Source organism: Lepisosteus oculatus, chromosome 5, assembly GCF_040954835.1.
Source record: "Lepisosteus oculatus isolate fLepOcu1 chromosome 5, fLepOcu1.hap2, whole genome shotgun sequence".
NCBI classification, from domain to species: domain Eukaryota; kingdom Metazoa; phylum Chordata; class Actinopteri; order Semionotiformes; family Lepisosteidae; genus Lepisosteus; species Lepisosteus oculatus.
The window spans coordinates 32243160-32263033 of record NC_090700.1 but is presented as its reverse complement, the minus strand read 5'-3'; the positions used below and the strand labels follow the sequence as shown (position 1 = coordinate 32263033).

General features: G+C 43.8%; 1 protein-coding gene across 3 annotated transcripts in view; it reads left to right on the top strand.

Moving 5' to 3' along the window:
• The first annotated feature begins 11160 nt into the window (after window positions 1–11160).
• rap1aa (RAP1A, member of RAS oncogene family a) overlaps window positions 11161–19874 on the top strand; it is a 50337-nt gene continuing 41623 nt past the window's right edge. The window contains exon 1 of one of the 3 annotated variants that reach the window (XM_006628303.3): window positions 11161–11251. The gene's annotated coding sequence lies outside the window, so the exon portion shown is untranslated. Of the gene's footprint in view, window positions 11252–12868; window positions 12893–19874 lie in introns of those variants that run through there. The other 2 variants (XM_015342243.2, XM_069190286.1) reach the window with 2 other exon arrangements.

Below are 19874 nucleotides of genomic sequence, written 5' to 3'. Positions count from 1 at the left end.
CCAATGACTTCCCAAATCTGTCTTTGTGCTTTTGCTTAAAGTGAAGGAATCGCCAAAAGACATGTTTTCAACTTGCATAGGACGAAACACTTTTATTCTTAATCTTGAGTCATGATATGGACTATGAAGAAAAAAAAAAGAGGTACATCCTGTTCTGATTTGAACTGGATGTGGATCAGGATAAACTCCACAGCAATTTAAAAAAGTAAGCCGCTTATTTAACTGCACTTGAGAAGTGGAGTGTCTGCACTCTGCAAATAAAGAAGGTCATGATTTCCGATAAGTGGAATGGCACGTTCTGTTGCTGCATCTGGTGTGAGCAAGGGCCTACTGCAGCTCATTGGGTCCACCAGGAGAAACAAATACTGACCACTCTCTATGTAAAAACAACATCTCTTTGAATTGGCTCAAAAAGTGTAATAGAGAAGATTGTGAGAGCAGACAAACCAATGACAAATTATGACAGAACTTTTACGTTTAGTAAAGAAGACAAATAGGAGGTGAATGTTGCATCACTTTCAGACATGATGTGGCTTTGATTTCATCTGGGCCTCGGTATCTGTTTGGTTCCAGAAACAGCAGTCAAACTCTTCCCAGTTTTCTTCTGGGAGGCCTCTTAGCCTTCTGTGAGCTGCTGCTGAGTGAGCCCGAGAAGATGAAGTGCTGTTTGTCATCACAGTTCAGTGCCTTTCAGCTTGGGAAGGTGTCTAGCCCTCTTTAAACCCCTAAACCAACACTCTTAAAAGAAGACATCCTTAATGAAAGTAAATGACACAACGTGTGTCTGGTGTTTTAATAGCAGGAAGTTTCTGTGACCATGAGAAAGATATCTACAGTAGGTGCTGGATGGCCCTGCTCACTGTTTCCAGTGAAGGAATCAAGTGTATGTTATACTTCAACAGGTGCCTTGACCTCCTGCCCCGTTAAATAGTATAAAGTGACTGTTAAGCACACCACTCCATTCATCATTTTACTTTGTGGCTTTGAACCTTAGTCTCCAGGAAGCAGTGCTGACTCATCATACTTTTGCACTGACTGTGCACAGCAACTGTGGCAACTGTCACCTTTGTGACACAGTTTCCTGTGGAAATGTGAGGTGTAACTTATTAGAGATGGAAGGAGGCACCAGAGAATGCCCCAGCGTATTTTTTAAAACATAACATCATCTTTATGCCATCACTTAATTTGCACGTCACATACCTGCAGTGTGTGTTTGTCGAATTTCCTTTGGAGAGGGATTTGTTACCATCCAAAACTTGACAAGAGTACAACGTTTAATCTGTGTTACTAAATTAATGTTGAATTTAAAATGTTCTAGGCCTCCTGGTCTGTTAATTCAGACTGGCTAAAATATTAGGAATCATCTAGCAAATAACATATTTGCCTGTGTGCACACAACAAAAAAGGTTTAAATAGGATGTGGGGTGTTTTCCACAAGGGCATGAAATACTGGCAGTCTCATCCTTTCTGGATTGCCTTATGTTGAGGTTGTGATGAGGGAAGTCTTGAGCAGAACAGACTAAATGGGAACCGATTCAAGTATCCAAAATCCTCAAATACACTGACAATGGCAACCCAATATACTTCTTCAGTATTAACAGTGAAACACCAACTAGAGTACACAAGTGGGAACTTTATACAAATAGCTGTGGGTGTTCCACCCAGAGACGCACTATTGTTCTCCACAATTACAGCAGCTGAGTGCTGAGTCTCAAAGCCAGTGAGAAACTGTCAAACAGGCACATTTTTTACTTTCACTTTTAATTTTACTGATGACTTTCATACCAAATCCATGCAACTAGTCGTTATGGCAATAAAGTATCGAACTTAAAGGTATTGAACACAGGCAATGCATTTGCTTGAAGAGGAAAGGTACAGGCAACTGTAACTAAATGCATGTTAAGAAGTGTGAAGTTACCCATCGTTTTCACACCATAGATCAGCAACAGTCTTACAGCATTTTAAAACATCAGGCTTTCTGCCTGAGAAAAAACGTTCTAGTCAGGAATTTGGAACCATAACCTACAACACACCTGGTGCAAAGATATTAATTTCAAGTGAGTTGAGCCTGCTGTAAAGAATTTTATGAAGTGCTTCTTTGCATACACCACATGACAGGCTCTCTAGGCTTTTTAAGATACTCAGACTGCCAGGTAGTAGGAATTGCTTTTATGAATTATCTGAAATTCAAGTGAAATTGACATGACATCTACAGGGAGATTTGCTTTAAATCATAATTACTTTCTGTTATAAAGAAAAACAATTCTTCATGTAAGCCTGAATTGAAAGTTGAGCACTGTCAGTAATACTAAAGAAGCAACTCCGAGTGTCTTTTCTTCTACATGATGATCTCCCTAGGTAGCCATGGCTCCACAGCTCAACAGATTTCAGGAGCTCAATGGAGTATGACTGTGACAGGCCTTCCTGTAAGTAGGTGGCTCACGAGGCCTGAAACTCATGATGGCCAGCAAATCAGAGGTGGAGGGGTGGTATAAAAAAGTCTTTATGCCAGCAAAACAATCTTCTACCAGACCCAGCTCAGGCTCTAAAAAACCCCAAAACCAACTGCCACAAGCTGAGTCCCTCTGTACACCAGTCTAAATTAACCCCATGTGATCATGTGGTTCTTAGACCTCCACCAATTAACTAATTAAATGACGTACCTCATGTGAACCTACATACAAACTAGAGGTCATAACAGTCTCTAGTGGCAGGTAAGATGCTATTTACTATCCTCACTTCAGCTGATATGCCACAATTGCATTAATGCAGCACAGGGGGAATTTTTTGGGGGTGTGGTGGCTCTGTGGCTAAGGATCTGCGCCTGTTGCTGGAAGGTTGCCGGTTTGTATCCCGTGGCCGGCAGAGGAATCCTACTCCATTTGGCCCCTGAGCAAAGCCCTTAACCCCAAGTGCTTGAGGGGTGTCATATAAATGGCTGACCCTACGCTCTGACCCCAAGCTTCTCTCCCTGTCTGTGTGTGTCATGGAGAGCAAGTTGGGGTATGGGAAAAGACAAATTCCTAATACAAGAAATTGTATATGGCCAATAAAGTGATCTTATCTCTTATCTTATCTTTGCATCCCTGTGTCAGAGATCATCTCAGCACACCCATGCTCTAATAGCTGCAGAGGACCTAATTTCAGATCATTTAATGTTTAAGGCAGAAAGGGTTAAACCCGCTCTGCAATGTTTAGCCTTTCTTTTCTTTACTCCTCTGGGCTGCGGCTGTCAAAACTTCGATACTCAGATGTTTCCTATTGTCCTCATGACATCTGCTTCCTGTGCCATATTTGAACAATGAGCTGGCCGGACTGCGGTCTCTTTTCTGTGAAAAGCAACCTCAAAAGAAAAACAAGGCTTTCTCTGTGGCAGAGCCCTTTCTGCCCGAGGTTGGGCTTTGAAATGCTCACAGGCAAGCCTTCTTTTAATGTCATACATTTGTTATTTGCTTTTAATTCATTATGGAATGTCATTTTATTTTCCTTCCTCTGCAGCCCTGAACCTCTGTTCTGAACTGTAGCTGGGTGCACACCTTTGGATTGGCCATCTCACTGTGGGGAAATGGATCAGACCCGCTGTATTGCAATCTGATCCATTTCAGGTTTTATGAAGCTTCACACTCTCAACCAGCACCAGATGCTGGAGTTATTCACGGCCATTACTCCATTCATCTATTTTCTAACTGCCCCATCCAATTTAGGGTCACAGGGGAGCCGGAGCACAAGGTGGGGTACACCCTGAACAGGACACAAGCAATGGGCACAAGGTGGGGTACACCCTGAACAGGGCACACACATACACAGACATAGATGTGCCCATACTCACACCAGCGCCAACCTCCCCAGAAGCCAATTAAACTACCAGCATGTCTTTGGACTGTGAGAGGAGACTGGAACATTTGGAGGAAATCCATGCAAACACAGGGAGAACATACAAACTCCACACAGATAGGACCCCAGGTCCAGAATTGAACCCAGGGCCCCAGAACTGCAAGCCAGCAATGCCAAACATTGCACCACCATGCTGCCCATCATTACACTTATATTGAGTACATGTGGTCACAAGCCTATGGAATTAAAGGGAAATTCAGACCTTAGTCAGCTTGTGTTGCTTAAAAGTATCATTTATACAAATCTCAGCATTCTAAAACACCAGCTTAATAAACATGGATCAAATTGCCATGTAACTGGAGTGTTTTGGTACCCTTACAAGTGTTTATGTCTATATAATGCACCTCATTTAGAAAGCATATACCATTCCTGCACAATCATCCACTCGTGGGGAATGGAGGGCAACAACATTGAAGACCAAGTAACAGGGTTTTGGTAAAGTGTTTTACACCCATCCCTGCCATCAGGCACCATGTTAATTTTAAATTAATTAGTTTAGAAGTCCAGACCCATCTTCATTAAGATGTCAGCTCTGTGTATTGTTAAGGGGCTGCTCTCTGTCTACCACCTTCCTGTTACGGAAAACAGTTTTCACTCTCTTTAACTTTCCACTTTGTGGAAATCCACCTGCTCTCTGAACGGCCATTTCCTCCCATTTTGCCCTCCACGCCTGTCATATCTCCTAACGCCCTGCTCTATAGCTCCTTGTGTGCTGCCTCCTGCTACAAGATGGTCAGCTCCTAAAAGATATTCAATATTAGTGGTATAAATACAAGTGAGTCACGATAAGTATAATGGAGTAATAGCAGTATCTTTCTAAACCATGCAATGTAACTCACAATGTGTTGTACCGTGAGTTGAAAGTGAGCCAAAAGTCAGATGAAAGGAGGCCCCATTGCAGGGTCATTGCTTATAGCTTTGCCAATGCACACCAAATATCTAATCTAAGCAGCCGATTCCAGCTCCTCTATGGAGTGAGCTGATGAAACAAATACTGTTATACAGTTACTAGGCTTCAGGCCTCCGTCTGAGAGCCTACCCTGCTGCAAGTCATGATCTCAAACCAGGTGTGGAGGACGGCTTTCTAGAACCTTCCTAGGATAACCCTTACTGAATCCTAATTGAGGGGATGCAGGATCTGCTACTTTTGGTTTGTCTTCAAACTTTCAAATTTGTTCTGACTGATCTGACGTTTTCAGGCTAACACTTTAAAATACACAAAAAAAAATTATTTTAAATCTCCCTTTTAGAGCTTGTTGGAAAAATTGAAAAAAAATGGATATGTAGACTTGAAGACTGTGTTTTTTCTTGTTGGCAAGTTATGCGTTCATAGTAAATTCAAGTGCTTGAATTCACAGGTGGTTTAAACGAAAGACCTGAGAAAATGTCCTGAGCAGATTGAGAAATAAGTGGAAGGAACGTGATTTGTTTATTTCTCCATCCTCTGCATGCATCACGCTGTGGAAAGGTTTTGTAACCGGATAGGGCTGTAATTGCTCCCGAAACCTTGTGCTTTCCCCCCTTCTATGCCCCCACCCCCCCTCACTGACATTTCCTCTCTGTTTCTTAACAGCCGTTCTTAGGCTGGTTCCCCCCTGACCTAAGATCTGCCAGCCCTGGCTGTAAAAAGAGGAGCAGAGAGATGCGGTCTGTGGTTGACCAGAGGATTGCAATTCAGTTTGTGACACACTGTTGGTGGCCACACTGATGATCTGACAGCTTCTTCTTCTGTGCTCTCAAACTATGTACAACAACTGTTCATTTGGGACTTTGATGAGAAGTGCATTTCTCAATGCGTGACTTGGGGTTAAAGATGCTGTGATGTAGCAAGAGGTGACTGTATGAGAAAGCAGACATTTTGGCTTAAAACCCAGGCTCTATGGTGTTGCCTGGAGCCAAGATGTCTGCATGTTAATTGAGAAAATCTCATTAATTGGGCACAGCTAGCCTGAGTATGTCTTTAGCCTTTGGAGTGTGTGCATAGGAAAAAGGATTGGATAGCTGGACCAACGTGACAAGAGGACCGAGGCACTGCTCAGCAAGGTATCTTCTCCCTTCAAACGTGTTTTCTAGGTAGTACAGCTTGATCCTCAAATATACCCTGTTCATTAAGAGCTGCAGACAGGACAGCGATTTCTGAGAAAGTGATAAAGAAGCAAACCACAAACCAGCTTCTGCTGTCTCAGGGACACCAGGGGTATCATAGAGACGTAACCCTGGCCAAACAGGATCAGCCAGGAGAGTTAGAGGAGGGATAAAAGGTTGAAGTGTTTGACAGTGAGACACAAATACGTGTGATAGAGTATTAGTTAAGAGTAAAAAAGTAATCTGGGTGCCCAAGAGTGAGTCTGAATGAATATGAATAATCTATTGCCTAGTGATGTACTTGAATTGGAATGAATACATTGCCTGGGAGCAAACAGTCAGCGAGAGAAGTGAGTGGCAAAGACATGCCACTTCTAATGCTGAATACAATGGTCAGAGTATAAGTTTGGGCTTCATCACAGGTACTGTACAGTTAGCTGTTGTGCACTGTTACACTGCGAGTACAAATTTCCATCTGATAAATGAACACAACAGTAACTAATGTCTGTTACAGCCTATCTTAATGACATCCCAGGTGATTCATGCTTCTTTCCACACAATAATAGTTAAGAGCTGCTGCGATGCCCTGGCTTGAGCAAGATGTACAGGCATACTAGGTGCATCAGAGATCTTTATATTGTTCTGCTGAGCTTTGACACTGCAAGAGAGGCAGGACGCTGTCAGGGAACCGATAGGTAGAATAGGAGTATCCTTATGCATAACCGTGAATCCTGCAGAATATGGAGTAGCACAGGGACAATCCAAGGGCTTGATCGATTGGAAAAGCAATGAGTCCAATAACCAGGGAAATCTGAGAAAGACAATCCAAAGAGCATGGTCAAAAAAGGCAGGAGCAAAGATTAGGAACCGGGAGATAAGTCAAAAAGGTTGGAAACACACACAAGAGAATACTTCGGGAGGCTTCTCAATAGTGAGCATGGGTTGGTGTGTGAGGGAACTTTAAATTCTGAAGGGAGAGGGACGTGGTTGGATAATTGGTCCGGGAGTGAGAATTTGTGGAATCTGGTGCATGATTGTGAAACAGTCTGGGGCGTGACAGATGTGTTGGAAACTTACACTGCAGCCTGGGCTGCATTCACCCACTGCGCATAAGGGCAGAGCAATGCCTTCCTGTGTGCCACCTGTAAAAGAATCACACACAACATGAACACCCAGTCTTTAACTTTTGTGCCTCACTGTGCCACCCTGTAGACTGATGGCACTGTGGTTAAATAGCAGCCCAGATTTACTACCCCCAGAACCACAGGGAAAAAGATTGTTCCCTTCATCAAAAACTTAGAATTTTTTTCTCACTATTTTTGCCATAGTTTAAATCCCCAGAGACCAAATTGAATGTACTGAACATCCCATTCCCAGCATTTGTTTTATTTGTTTGTCCCTCCTTCTAGCCCTCTATTGGCCGTCTTTTGACTCATTGCCCCCAATAAGATTCCAACAACTTCTTACCACCCGGCCTCCTCTATGTCAAATGCAAGTTTGTATCCACATTCTAAAGAGAATGGAAAAAAATGCAAATGCAAAAATGTTAGTTCATTTATGACTGAGCAAAGTAAAGCTGTTGCAAACGAAATAGAGGAAAAAGTGTATTTAGCTGTGCGGGTGCACAGCAGATTGTAAGCATGCCCATCATACTCTGTACAAAAGTGTTTCATTCTGACTGACTGACTGACAGCATCACTGAAGGGGTGACAGGAAGGGCACCAACAGATGTGTTTGACATTTTGCAACGTTTTCCCTGCCAGCTCTCTCAGAGAGTATGGTGACAAACCTCCATTTAGTTTTCTTCAATGCATTAACGGAAATAGGTCAGAGGTAAACAATCAGACTGATGGCATTGATTCTACTGCCCAGGGGCTCTCCAAAAGGAAGTTCCTATGACCCATCTTAAAAGGGCAACAGCATCTTCAACACCATTCAACGAGCCCAGTCCAAATGTGTGGACCATGGTTTTAAACACACCGAATACCCCTCTGACAGAATATGCCATTAAATATAAACTAGAAAAATCACACCACCCCAAGAAATTAAAAAAAAAAAGTTCAATACCAAAGAAAAAAGAAAATGCACAGAAAACAGAAGCAATGAAAAATGTGTTTTGGAATGTCACACTATTTGAGATATGGAGAGGAATAGAATGATTTACAATTTATTAATTGCCAAGCACCTATGGCCTGGTGGTGGATCTTTTAGCTGGGAAAATCAGCACTGGACCCTGGTTTATGAACATAAGGTGAAGACGTTCTGCCTATTTAAAAGTACAGTAGGGTTCTCACACTCTGTGGCAGAGCTAATATCGAGTTATCTAAGATGGATGTTGGGGGGAGTAACAAACTCATTTCTAACCTTAGGGGTTGCAGAGCACTGGCAGAGGTGTCAGTTATCTGTTCAGTAAATTGTTTGTTAACAGATTCCCTCAGGAACTGGAAATTATATTGCGCGGGCAAAGTATGGAAGACAGGGCCAAACTGTGCTGAGTTCCTTTGGTTGATTCTACTATCTGTCTGATGTTGTGCGTGGAGCTTGATTCTTACCACAAAAATATGAGATAAAACAGGCAGGGAGAAACAATTATTTACCACTAACCCTTACCATAGTAAATTAAGTAATATTACTACAATGGAAGAAAAGAAAAACAGTATCACATGATCAACAGCCAAGATTATTGACACAACATGCTTTCCTTGAAAAACTTACTCTCTCCTTCATTTGGAGGGTATTGATCCTTTACTTACTAGATTTCTTACATGTAGTTGATATTTCAAAGTAGTTATTTAGAATTTATGTTTTAATTTTTCACTTTTCCAAATGAATATATGTACATGTTCTTCCATATGAAAGTATATTACACCATCCACCCATTTTTGTACTGCTTTATCTAATACAGGGTTATTGGGGAGCTGGGGCCTATACCGACAAGCAACAGGCACAAGGCAGGATACACCCTGGATGGGCCACCAGTACATTGAAGGGTACACAAACACGCACACACTCACACCAGGGCCAGTTTTCCCAGAAGCCAACCTGCCTACATGTACGTCTTTGCGAAGAAACTGGAGCACCAGTTTGGAAAAAAAAATAAGTTGATGGGGATACACTGGGCAGCAAGTCTTCACTATCCCTGACTGAGCAGCAGGCTTCTGAACTGGGCCCAGACTGAATGCAGATGTAAAAAGGCAAGATCATCATTTATAATTCTGATGATGGTTTGATTTTTCTTCTGCACGCAGGCACTGTCTTGAAGCTTTGTTCTGGTTTCAAGCCCTACAGATTCAACCTTATGAGTCTGACCACTGGTGACATTGTACACGCTGTGATGTGTACCTAATATGATTCCTCTTCGGAACATTTCTCCTGTGGAGGAAATCACAGCAGCTCCAGTTCAAACAGCAGAAAACGTACTGACAAGCATTTCGGGAATTAATATTCCCTACTTAGACGTGTTGACAATAGCATTTTGCAGCTCATGCAGCTATACACACTTTGATATATACTGTGTTATTATTGATGGGTGTGAGACCTGGGGTTTCTTAACTTAATAAATGCTTTGTTTTGTTCAAAAACTAAAATGGTGTTAATGTTCCGCTCTGTTCATCAGTCAAAACACAAAGGATCTGTTGAGTAATGTAAGGATTAGTTCTCCATTTCTAATATGAATGTTCTGATTTCTCAGCTGACTGTGTTGAGATACAGCCTTGGGATGGGACCTGTACAATGATCTCTAGTCACTCGATTTATTTAATATTTTCATTTGGGCTTCATAGCTGACAGTTACGCTTAAAGTTCTCACTTTTGTGACACTTGTGCCTTTTCACCTTTCAAGTAATAGGACCTCCAGCAAAGTTTGGTAGACCCTAAACAACTTAGGTCGCCTCTCAATCAAATTCTGTTTAACTAAATTTGCCAGTCATGTAGCTTATTTAATGTTATTACTCTGAGCAGACTGAATACTCCCTAAGAGACTGCTTTACAATTACCATAAAGGACAGATCAGGAGCATTTTTTTGCAGGTGTCCCACAATGTTGTGAAAGTCTCCTGTGCAATGGGCCTGATCTGTTACAGCTTGTTACAGTGACACAGTTCCATAGGATTCTGGATAGCCTTGAATACTCATAGGTTATGGGAAAGCTCTGACAGCACCACTTCCTAGCAACTGTATTTTATAAGAACCAGTACTGGACACTGCACAGATTTAGTTCAACTGTAATGAGAAAGGAGTTTTGTGTGTATTAATAAAAATGAATTAACATAATCAGAATGATTTGAATGCAACTACTCAACTACTGTTCCATCATGAATTAGCAGGCAATAAACGTTGATTTGTGTTCATCCCAGGGCACCTACTTTATAACCAACTCTGTAAAACAATCTGAGGTAAGTTTCTGTGGCTACCCATACAACAGACACTTAAGTGAACTTTCTCCTTAGTTTTACCCTAAAGTGTCCCCGAGTAGGCTGTCCGGTAGGAAACATACATATTTAATGCAAAGATCAGTTTCACGGTCCCCAATTAACAACAGTGTAGAATTGCCCACGCGAGGCAGTCCAGGATAAGCAACAAGAATAACCCGTGAAACTTTTAGGTAGTGTTTAATACCCTATGTTCTTTTCAGTCCATCTTTAAACCCCTTCGGAAAGAAACGTCCTTAAAAACAAATTATGCTTTCTTTCGGACAAATTAAGCTGAGCTTGTTGAGTTAAAATGGTCAAAGATGTCGCATCAACTACAAAAAAATATTAGAGCTTGCTACCGGCTCTTTTGTAAGTAAGCACAAAAGAGGAGGTTAAAATCGCCAAAACCACAGGAGAAGAGCCCCTGAACTCCTCTCCGAAGAAGCTTGGAAGGAACCCGGAATAAAAAGTGAAAATGTTGCTTTACGAGATTCACATTGCCCGGCCATGCAAAGGGTGCCACAATGCCCGTTAAGGGGGGACCTTGTCTTTTCTCTCTTACGTGCATTTGGCACTAGAGACAATGCAAACGACGCTACATCGTTCTGGAATAAAACCCACCCAAGCAACGACACTGCACTGTTTTTGAATACATCTGGGTTTCGGTTTGGCCCTGCCGGCCGGACCTGAGGATTCCCTGAGCCTGGTCGCAGGCTGCCGGCCCCAGGAGGAGGCGAAGAAGCAGAAGGCGCCGTTGCCCTTTTAAGAGCGCCGAGAGAGAGGCTGGGGGATGACGTCGGCAGCGCAGAGCCCGGAGTTCATCCGAAGACACTGGCGGAGCGGCGGAGAGAGCGAGAGACGGTGAGTAGCGGAGTCCAACTTTAACCGGGGATCGGGGCTGTCAAAACGGGTCGCGACCAGGACAGGCCGGGGGGGGATCAAGTCCCCGGAGCCAGGAGCTCAATGATCCGGGGTTAGAGGACGGGGGAGAGGCGGGGGGTGGGGGTATTCCAGGTTTTACGAAGGGATAAGCTACGCACACCACCCGGAGACGGAAAGTGGTGTGCACGGTGTAGCAGCAGTAGTGTAGTTAGTGTGCCGACTCCAGGCCGGGCGGAAGGGAGGAAACACATCTAGCCGAGTGGAATATGGCGGAGAAAGAGATCGCTTGCAGAACCGTGAAGGGGAGAGCAAGTGCGAACGGAGTAGGCCGTTGAAACCACTTTATTTGAGGGTGGTATTTTAGACGAGTGATCTCCTGACAGCAAGATTATCTGCGAGTCTCGTCTATTTTTTTAACATTTGGCTGCTCTTGATTTGCAGTTCAAACTCTTCGCCCTAATCTGGTACAGTTTTTTACGTCCTGGAGTGCAGCGGTGTCTGTGATAGAAAAGTGCTTTACACTAAGTGTTCAGCAACTTAATCGTATCATCCCCCTGTCTACCTTGTGTACCCCTCTCCGGTGAACGAAACGCTTCGCCCCCTGTCTCAGGATTGTTCATACGTTGCTGTGACCAGTCTTACTTTTGATTGAAAACACGGGTTTGACCTAAAGTTAGTTACCGCACCCACTCATTATGTGACTCTGACTCCAGGAGATTACAGGACAAACACGTTGGTGGGAGCCGCTGGTCATACAAGATAGAAGGGGCCAGTTTGTGTTTTGTTTAAATCAAGTTGTCAGCTTCAGTTATGTCCTTTCTGGCTACTTTAAGAAGTGTTGGTGTGGTTTCCGGCGATCCCTGATTCGTAACAGTACAATTACACGCACTGATTTTCATTTCTGCGAATATATTTTGCCTAAACCATTTTGAACAGCGACTGATGCTGTCCTTGGTGGTTTCGACGGTCTGCCGGTGATGACCTGCACAGTAACATTTTGCATTTGTGTTGTAGCTCAGATCTCAACTATTTTCGTTAATTTTAATGAAGCACATCGTGCCCCCCACGCTTTGAAAAAATATCTTAGACCTTTGCATTGGTTGTATCTGTGGTCTTGTAACTAATATATGTTAGAGTATATGAGTATCGTTTTATGTATGACATGATTATAGCTGTTTGGGGCCCCTGTAATGCCGACAGTTGTACACCAGTGTGGCACAGCGTGTCCTTAAATACCGCTATTACAGCTTCCTAAAAATAGTGTATGCTTGACTGCAGGGTAAGATACGCGTCTAGCAGGTAACAGGACATTACCGCTTCGAGCTCCTCAGTTCTCCACGGAGCGCCCAGGCTGTTATCTGCAGTGAACAGTAGCGTTTGGGAAATCTGATTCTGAGACGGCTGGACGAGAACGCCCCGCGTTAGCCGTTAGGCAGCCTGGTGTTCAGTTAATGGTTTTCGGCCTTGTGCATCCGTGCTGTGGGCTACGGCTCGGTACCACGTGCGTGCTGAGCTCCTGCAGTCAGAGTGGAGGGCAGCGCGTGCAAACCTCACTGCCGGCTCTGAGGACCTCGAGGAGAAAAGGACAGAATCATCCGCTTCTTTATAAGATATAAGCTGGTAACTGACAGTTTCCCTCCTGTTAATGTTTCGTAGAGTGTGTTCACATGTGATAGACGAGATGCATTTTTCCCCCTGCTGAGCTGTGATCGGGGACAGTGGATGTTTCATCCTTTAATTCCCAGTGCAGTCTTCCTTTGGGTAGTCTTGTGCGTTTTATTTTTTTTATAGTATTCTCGGTTGCTCAATGAAGTAAGAGGTTAACATTTTGCAGACGGATGACTTCCTGCCTCATGCACGTGTGTGTCAGAATAAAAAAAGGTTTCTGTTTCAGCGTAAGAAATGTCACAACTGCATACTAAACAAAACAATTGGATTTTTTGGTGTTAATGCAAATGAAGAGTTGAAGAGAAACTTAATTGTCCAACACCTAGTTTGGACAGTGTTAATTCCATTTATACAGTGTTAATATGGGCATTTGCTTATTCTGCTGCCCCTACCATAATATATGCAGTGAAGTGAGAGAAGTGTAGCTGCTTATTTAGTGTTCTATTGCACCTGTAAAATAGTGTTGTAGCTGTTGTCAGTCCCTTCATGTGAGTTGTGGAGATGTTTCTGGGCTAGGGTGTGTGGAGGTTAGGTGTCTGTATGATATGAGTCTGGAACATTGGTTGTCCTATGTCTGGTGTAATGTTGTGTTAGTCATTGGTAATCTTTATCTTGTGAAGTTTGGGGCTTATTCATGTTCCGTAACCCTGGCGTAGTTACCTGACCTGCTGTCTCGTAACCGTGAGCATCTTGGAGATGTGATGTCACTGGGTGTTTGAATACAAGCCCTGCCCTGCCACCATGCCTTCCAAAGCTCTGCTTGAAACTTTCAGAAGGCAGCATTGTGCCAGAAACGTGAGCGTGTATTTTGCCCATTATCTTAAATACCATTCTCTGACTGTAGGTGTGCGTGTTTGAAATTATTGTAATCGCTGGCTGGCAATTATAGTCTGTCAGAATTTTTGGATCCTTTACTTAACCAGACAGGGTGGTACAGTAGCGCAGTGGTTAGCATTGCTGCCTTGCGACTTTGGGAATCTGGGTTTGATTCCTGAGGTGCTATCTATGTGGAATTTGTATGTTCCCCCCCCATTTTCAAGAGAGTTTCCTTCAGTTTCTCTGGCTTCTTCCAGTAGTCCAGAGATATACTGGTAGGTTAGTTGGCTTCTGTGAAAATCGGTACAAGTGTGAGTGTGTTTATGCCTGTGCGTTCCCTATGATGGACTGGCATCCTGTCTAGGGGGTATCCTGACCTGGAGATTTCCAGTTTATACAGCAGGGCTCTTACTGGAGCAGTTTAAAGGTGGCACCCTCTGGTTATCCAGAGTCACAGCAAAACAAGACACCAACAACTATTTGTGTAAATAGTGCTTCTTGTCAGTCTGGTCAATTTTCCCCTGGATGCCTTCTGGTAGCAAGTGAGTTTCGGAATGGTTATTCTGTAAAATATCTTATTACAGGACTGAGAATAAAGTAATCAAAGCTCCCCTAAAATGTCTGCTGCTCCTGTAATGACCCTTTTCTACACAGAAATCTACTTTGCAAAACTCCATTATTGTCCCTCTTCGAACCTGTTTTCTTTTAAAGAATTTTCCTTTTAAAATGTTTAAAGACTTTTCTATTTAGCTAGATGGAAGTTTACCAATTACAGAAAAGAAATGCATCTCAATTTGTGTTATGGTGTTACATTGGGATGGTGTAATGTATTAATGTGTGGAGATAGTATATCTTTCCCTCCATCCTTATTGCTGAGGGTGAAAATGCTCTCGGGAGATTCTTCGGAGACCCTTGTGGAATATAAACACCCCTATTTTTAGGGAAAAGCAATGACGAGATTCCAATTTCATCGAGTGGAGGCGCCTGCAGGGACGTTTCCTGCACCACAGGCGACTGACTGGGAGAGATGGGAAACGGCTCTGTTTCAGAGCTTGGTGCTGTGGATAACTGCAGCGTGACACTTCTAGGTCTGCCACTGTTAAATTTAGTCCAGCCATTTCCCCTTTGTGAGTTTGTATGGTCTGTACGGGCCTGGGTGGAGCGAGCTCCTCTCTTTGCTATAATTAGACTCATTGTCTGTTATTTCAATTGTCCACTGTGAGCAGATTATTTGCTGTTCAGTGTAGCTACTGTGGTTCTTAAGGCATTAGAGGTGAAGTGGTAGCTCATGTCCCAGCAGTGATTGAAAGGCTGACTGGGGGAATTCCTGTATGAGTTACTGACAGATGTACTGCTGGGATTTTGGGGATTTTTAATAATTGTAAAGACCACTCTCGATCAACGTCCTTTTAGGGTGCATGCTGCAACTGTTCTGGTGTTACTAACCTGCCTTCCAGTGTGTCATTACTGTCTATACTTAGTTGTTCGAAAATGTGTCTTCTCAGTGATTCACTGCAGCTATACAGGTTGTTTAATTGTTTGACCGTTTTCCTGTATTGAGTTTCTGGTTTCAGCAGTGCACGTTAACAGTGTTACAAATCTCATTCATTCACTTAGGTGGCTGTCAACAGGCTGGATGCTGTAAAGCATCAAGAGCCCACAGTGGGAACAGCTGTGACCAGTGGGATTTATTTTGTATTTTCTTTGAGAGCAACTAAGACTTGGGAAGTGTCGTTTCTTAAGCAGACCTCCTGGAGTCCCTACATTCTCGTGGGTGTCCTCTGGGTGCTCCTGTGTATGCCCACAGTCCAAAGACAGACAGTAATGGCCGGTTAATTGGCTTCTGGGAAAATTGGCCCTGTGAGTGTGTCTTGTGTCTGTCAGCCCTGAGATAGACTGAAGTCTCATCCACAGTGTTCCCTTCCTTTTGCCTGTTGCCTTTGGGAAAGGCTCTGGCTCCTCCGCAGCCTTGTAGTAGGTAAAGTGGTTGGAATATGAATGGCTGGACTGGATATTGTTTCTGTACTAACCCGGAGACACAGGGGGCGACCTCGTTGACCTCTGCCTGGGGGGTCTTTCTTTGCTCTGCTGCGCTTGACTTGGCAGTCAGCCGAAGGACTGGCATGGCTGCCGCTGACAGTACCTTACCCTGCTGGGGTCTGGGAAGCACGATAACACTACAGCCCTAACTCTACACGACAGGCCATGCTACTGTTGTGAACGCCATCCCAGGCCAGTCCTGTTGGTATCTAGGTCACTTCCTGCCATATTTTCATACCCTGCGTTTCCAGTGGGGCTTAAAATTTTGTACTAGAGAATGCTCTTCTCCCATTTTCTCCTCCCTGAGTGTGAAATTCACTCCCTCTTGGACAAACTGCTGTTGGGACAGTGCAGGAGGTGCTGTCATCACATGTTTTCCATCTTTTAAAAAAAAAAATGAGCAAGCAAAAAAATTTAAATGTGAATTGAAACTAGGCAAATCTTATAATAATGGGTTTCGATGAGGCATTAGTGAGTAGCACAGTCTGTGAATTAACACACACAGTCACACAGTTTCATCTGCAGTTCTCTAGGTAGAAGTCTGGGCTGAACCAATCAGGAGCTCCATGAGGCAGAAGCCCTATAGAGTCTAGGAGAATTTCTCCTCCTGCAGGAGGCTGGATGAATTTGAAAAAGCTGCTGACGAATAGATAGTTGACAAAAGAACCTCGGAGAAAAGGAGGGCTGGGATTTTTGGTTTCATTTCTGTGGAATCTGCACTTTGAAGAGCTCTTTTGCAGTCCTGATTTTTTTTTTTTGGTTGCGATTCATAACCTCAGAACCGAAACTTCCCAAAGGGGGAAGTGAAAGTCTCCTCACTTTTTATAAATATGCACCATGGTTGGGAAATGTCTGTGCCTTTCTCGAAATCTGGTTTTCTAGAGTCAGCTGGTGTTCTCCTCCATTTCTGTGCAACATCGGAAGCAAACATTGGTGAAATGAGCAACCTTGTTATTTTTTTAATCCCTGCCCTTCGTGAGTGTTTGGTGCTCACTTTTAGAGCATGGGCACAGATGACAGACTCTAATTAGGATCTTCATCAGCAGTTTTTCACTTGACGTGTTTATTGTCAAATTTGCTCTGCTCTTTAGACCAGGGGCATAGAAACAGGAACTGTTCGGTTTGACTACTCCATCGAAATATCTTTCTATCCACCTGGAGTGATTAGCTTTAGTATTGATGTGGAGACGCAGGTGGGAGTTATTCTACACACCCCTGGAAGTACTCCTGGGAGAGATCTGAATTACAGGTGCAGGTACATGATTTGTGCTAATTGTGTCTTGCCACCTGTAGAGCATGAAGTGTATATACTGCACCAAATGCAAACAACCTCAATGATTATATATATCTTAATGACAAACCCTCATTGCTGAACGAGTCTTAATCTTTCACAGCTTGTATTTACTCCTGATGCTCCTGTAGGCTAGGAGCATGTGATTTGTGGCTTGTACAGGAGAAAGAAGCTACCTGTTAATGTTTAGGAGAACCTTTGCTTTAGCCCCTCAGCCATCCTGTGCCAAGTTTATCCCCATGGGTTTAATCACAGCTTAACACAGCAATGAATAATGGTCATGAAAATGTACCCTGTGGAACCACAGACACAGAAGTGAACAGGCTGATCTGTCACTTCTTTATACGTTGCTAGAAAATGAGACTCATCTGCCTTGATAATAATTTGCAGTTGTAAAGTTCTTTTAATTCCGAAGGACCCCAAAGATTACATATAGGAGTGGGCCTGTTTCATCCTGCGGGTGAAGTTCTGACACACCTGGGTGAGATGCCGCAGCCCCTGCCCCGCCCCTTCATACAGGACATCAGGTGGAGGAGTGAGAAAGTGTTTCACTTGTTGAATGAAGGGGGAACTTCAGGCAGGCCAGATTGTGCAAGGCGAGGGTGGAGATTCTCTCACATTGTCTTAGGATCTTTAATGAGCGAGTAGCCAGAACATTGGTTTAAGGTCTCATATGAAGGACAGCCATTGTTGCCATATATAGTATATAATATGATATATATTGTCATTGTTGGGGACCGTTTACTTTCTGGGGAAGGAATTGTCTGTATTTACCCCAACCCCAACTGGCCCCCCTCGCTGTTCAGTCTGTTTCGTTGACTGGCTACAAACTGCCCGCCATATCTTGAAAGAGGACTGCTTTTGATGAGGACAGAACAAGGAAGTGAAACTGTTCTCCTACTCAGTGTTGCTCTCCCCGATTGGTCTGAACTGAGACGTGAGGAGATGCTGTCATGGCCACTCTGAGGTTGCGGAACACATGTTGGGGGCACTGCAGCACCTGGAACTTTCAGGAAAGGTTTTAATGCCCTTGTCAGCAGAAACTACTGCACTTTGTTGGTCTGAAGGCTTTTTCCTTGTTCATATTTTCTCTTGCGTTTAAGAAATCTGTTTAAGTGCCCATTGAATTAGTCATGGTCATCGGTTATTTGATGAAGTTTTTGCCAAATATTGCCATGTAGTGAAAAGGTCAAAGGTCAGTGGCTGTTTATGTTGCATTCTTGAAACGCCTATCCCTGCGCTTCTCTGTAGAGAAGCACTGGGTGAGATACTTGTTCAGGTCGCAGAAGAGCTGCTTTGTTCAGTTACTTTGATTTCGGCTTGTCTGAATCTTTCCTACTGTTATACTGTAAAGTAAGCATGCTCTTAAGTTGTAGAGCAGCCCAGTCTGAAATCAAGTGAGGCGATGTGAGAGGTGGTTGTGGTGTAGCAGGCCAGGATTTTCCCCAAGGTAGGTGAGAATGTAAAACATGGTTTGTCATTCTACTGTCGCATCCTAGAACATTCTGCTTTGCATGGCTTGTATAGAACGTGTTAAGTGATTACAAGTCATAAACCCTGTTAAGTCCTATGAAGTGCTTTGCAAAGTTTCGTGAAGTGCTTTTCTGTCTCCATCTGTGTGACTAGAGAAAGACATGGCAGCAGCTAGTAACACATGCTTTAGCTTCTGAGTCATTCAGTGTCAGTACAGCTGATGGAGACGGTTGTGCAGGCAATCTCCACCAATTGCTCCCTGCTACTGAAGCTCAGGCTGCCTTGTTGCCCTTTTAAACAAGGCTGCAAAAGCTAGGTCACATGTGCTTGAGGGAAGGTTTTGGTGGCTACTTCGTGGTTTTTGTTTTATTTGAACCTTCTAGCCCACACAACATTGAGGCTGCTAATGAGTTTTTATCTGTGGACATCATCTAAGAAACGAGAGTCCGTTAAGGCGTATGGCCTCGTTTTCCTGTTAAAAACTGGAAATCGTCCATTCAGGTTGGGGATGTGGTAGCAAGCTCAGATCTCTTTGCCGTGTTTTCCGGCCCTCCCAAAGAGGGAGCCCCTTGACATTTTTCGGCAGTGCTCCGTGGCTCGTCCCCTCTCGAACGTTCAGAACACCCGCTGGGTTGTCGCCTGCCATCTATAAACAGGTACAGCAGGGAGAAGAAAGTAGTGCACCTCCCTCGACAGTTAAGGCCTTTTGTCTCTTCAGGAATGCGAGGCTTCAGTGGCAGTGTGTTGAGTGCAAGCTGACGCCTGAGCATGCTTTGATCAGTGGTGAAAACGCACACCAGCCGTGCACACTGTGACACCCTCTGCAAATCCTTTACTGTTGCAAGTTAACTCCTTCATGGCGTAGTTGAGCTGTACAATAAGGCAGCTGAGAAAATCAACACCCAGGGGGTGTAAATGCAAATTGGCAGGCCCAGCAGTGGATGAGGCAGGGCTTGTGGCTGTGTTCTTACAAGCAATGATCTGATAATATTTCTTTACTCTTGGGTAATCCATCCATTTTCTAACCGCTTTACCAATACAGGGTCACAAGGATCCTATCCCTGCAAGCAACGGGAGAAAACTCACCAGAAGATTTACTGAATGGCCTTTTTCTGTTCTCATTTGTTAACATAAGCCCGAAGCTGATAATCACAATGCGTCTTTTTCCGAGCATATCAGAAGAGATTTTAATGTGTGTGGTGTTCAAGGCCACCCCTAACTAACCCCACCCCTGGAACTAAGGGGGTGGCGTTAGTTGCTGGCACAGCGAATAGGAAGGGCTCTGCTGAGCCTTGTTGCCTTCAAGGCATCTCT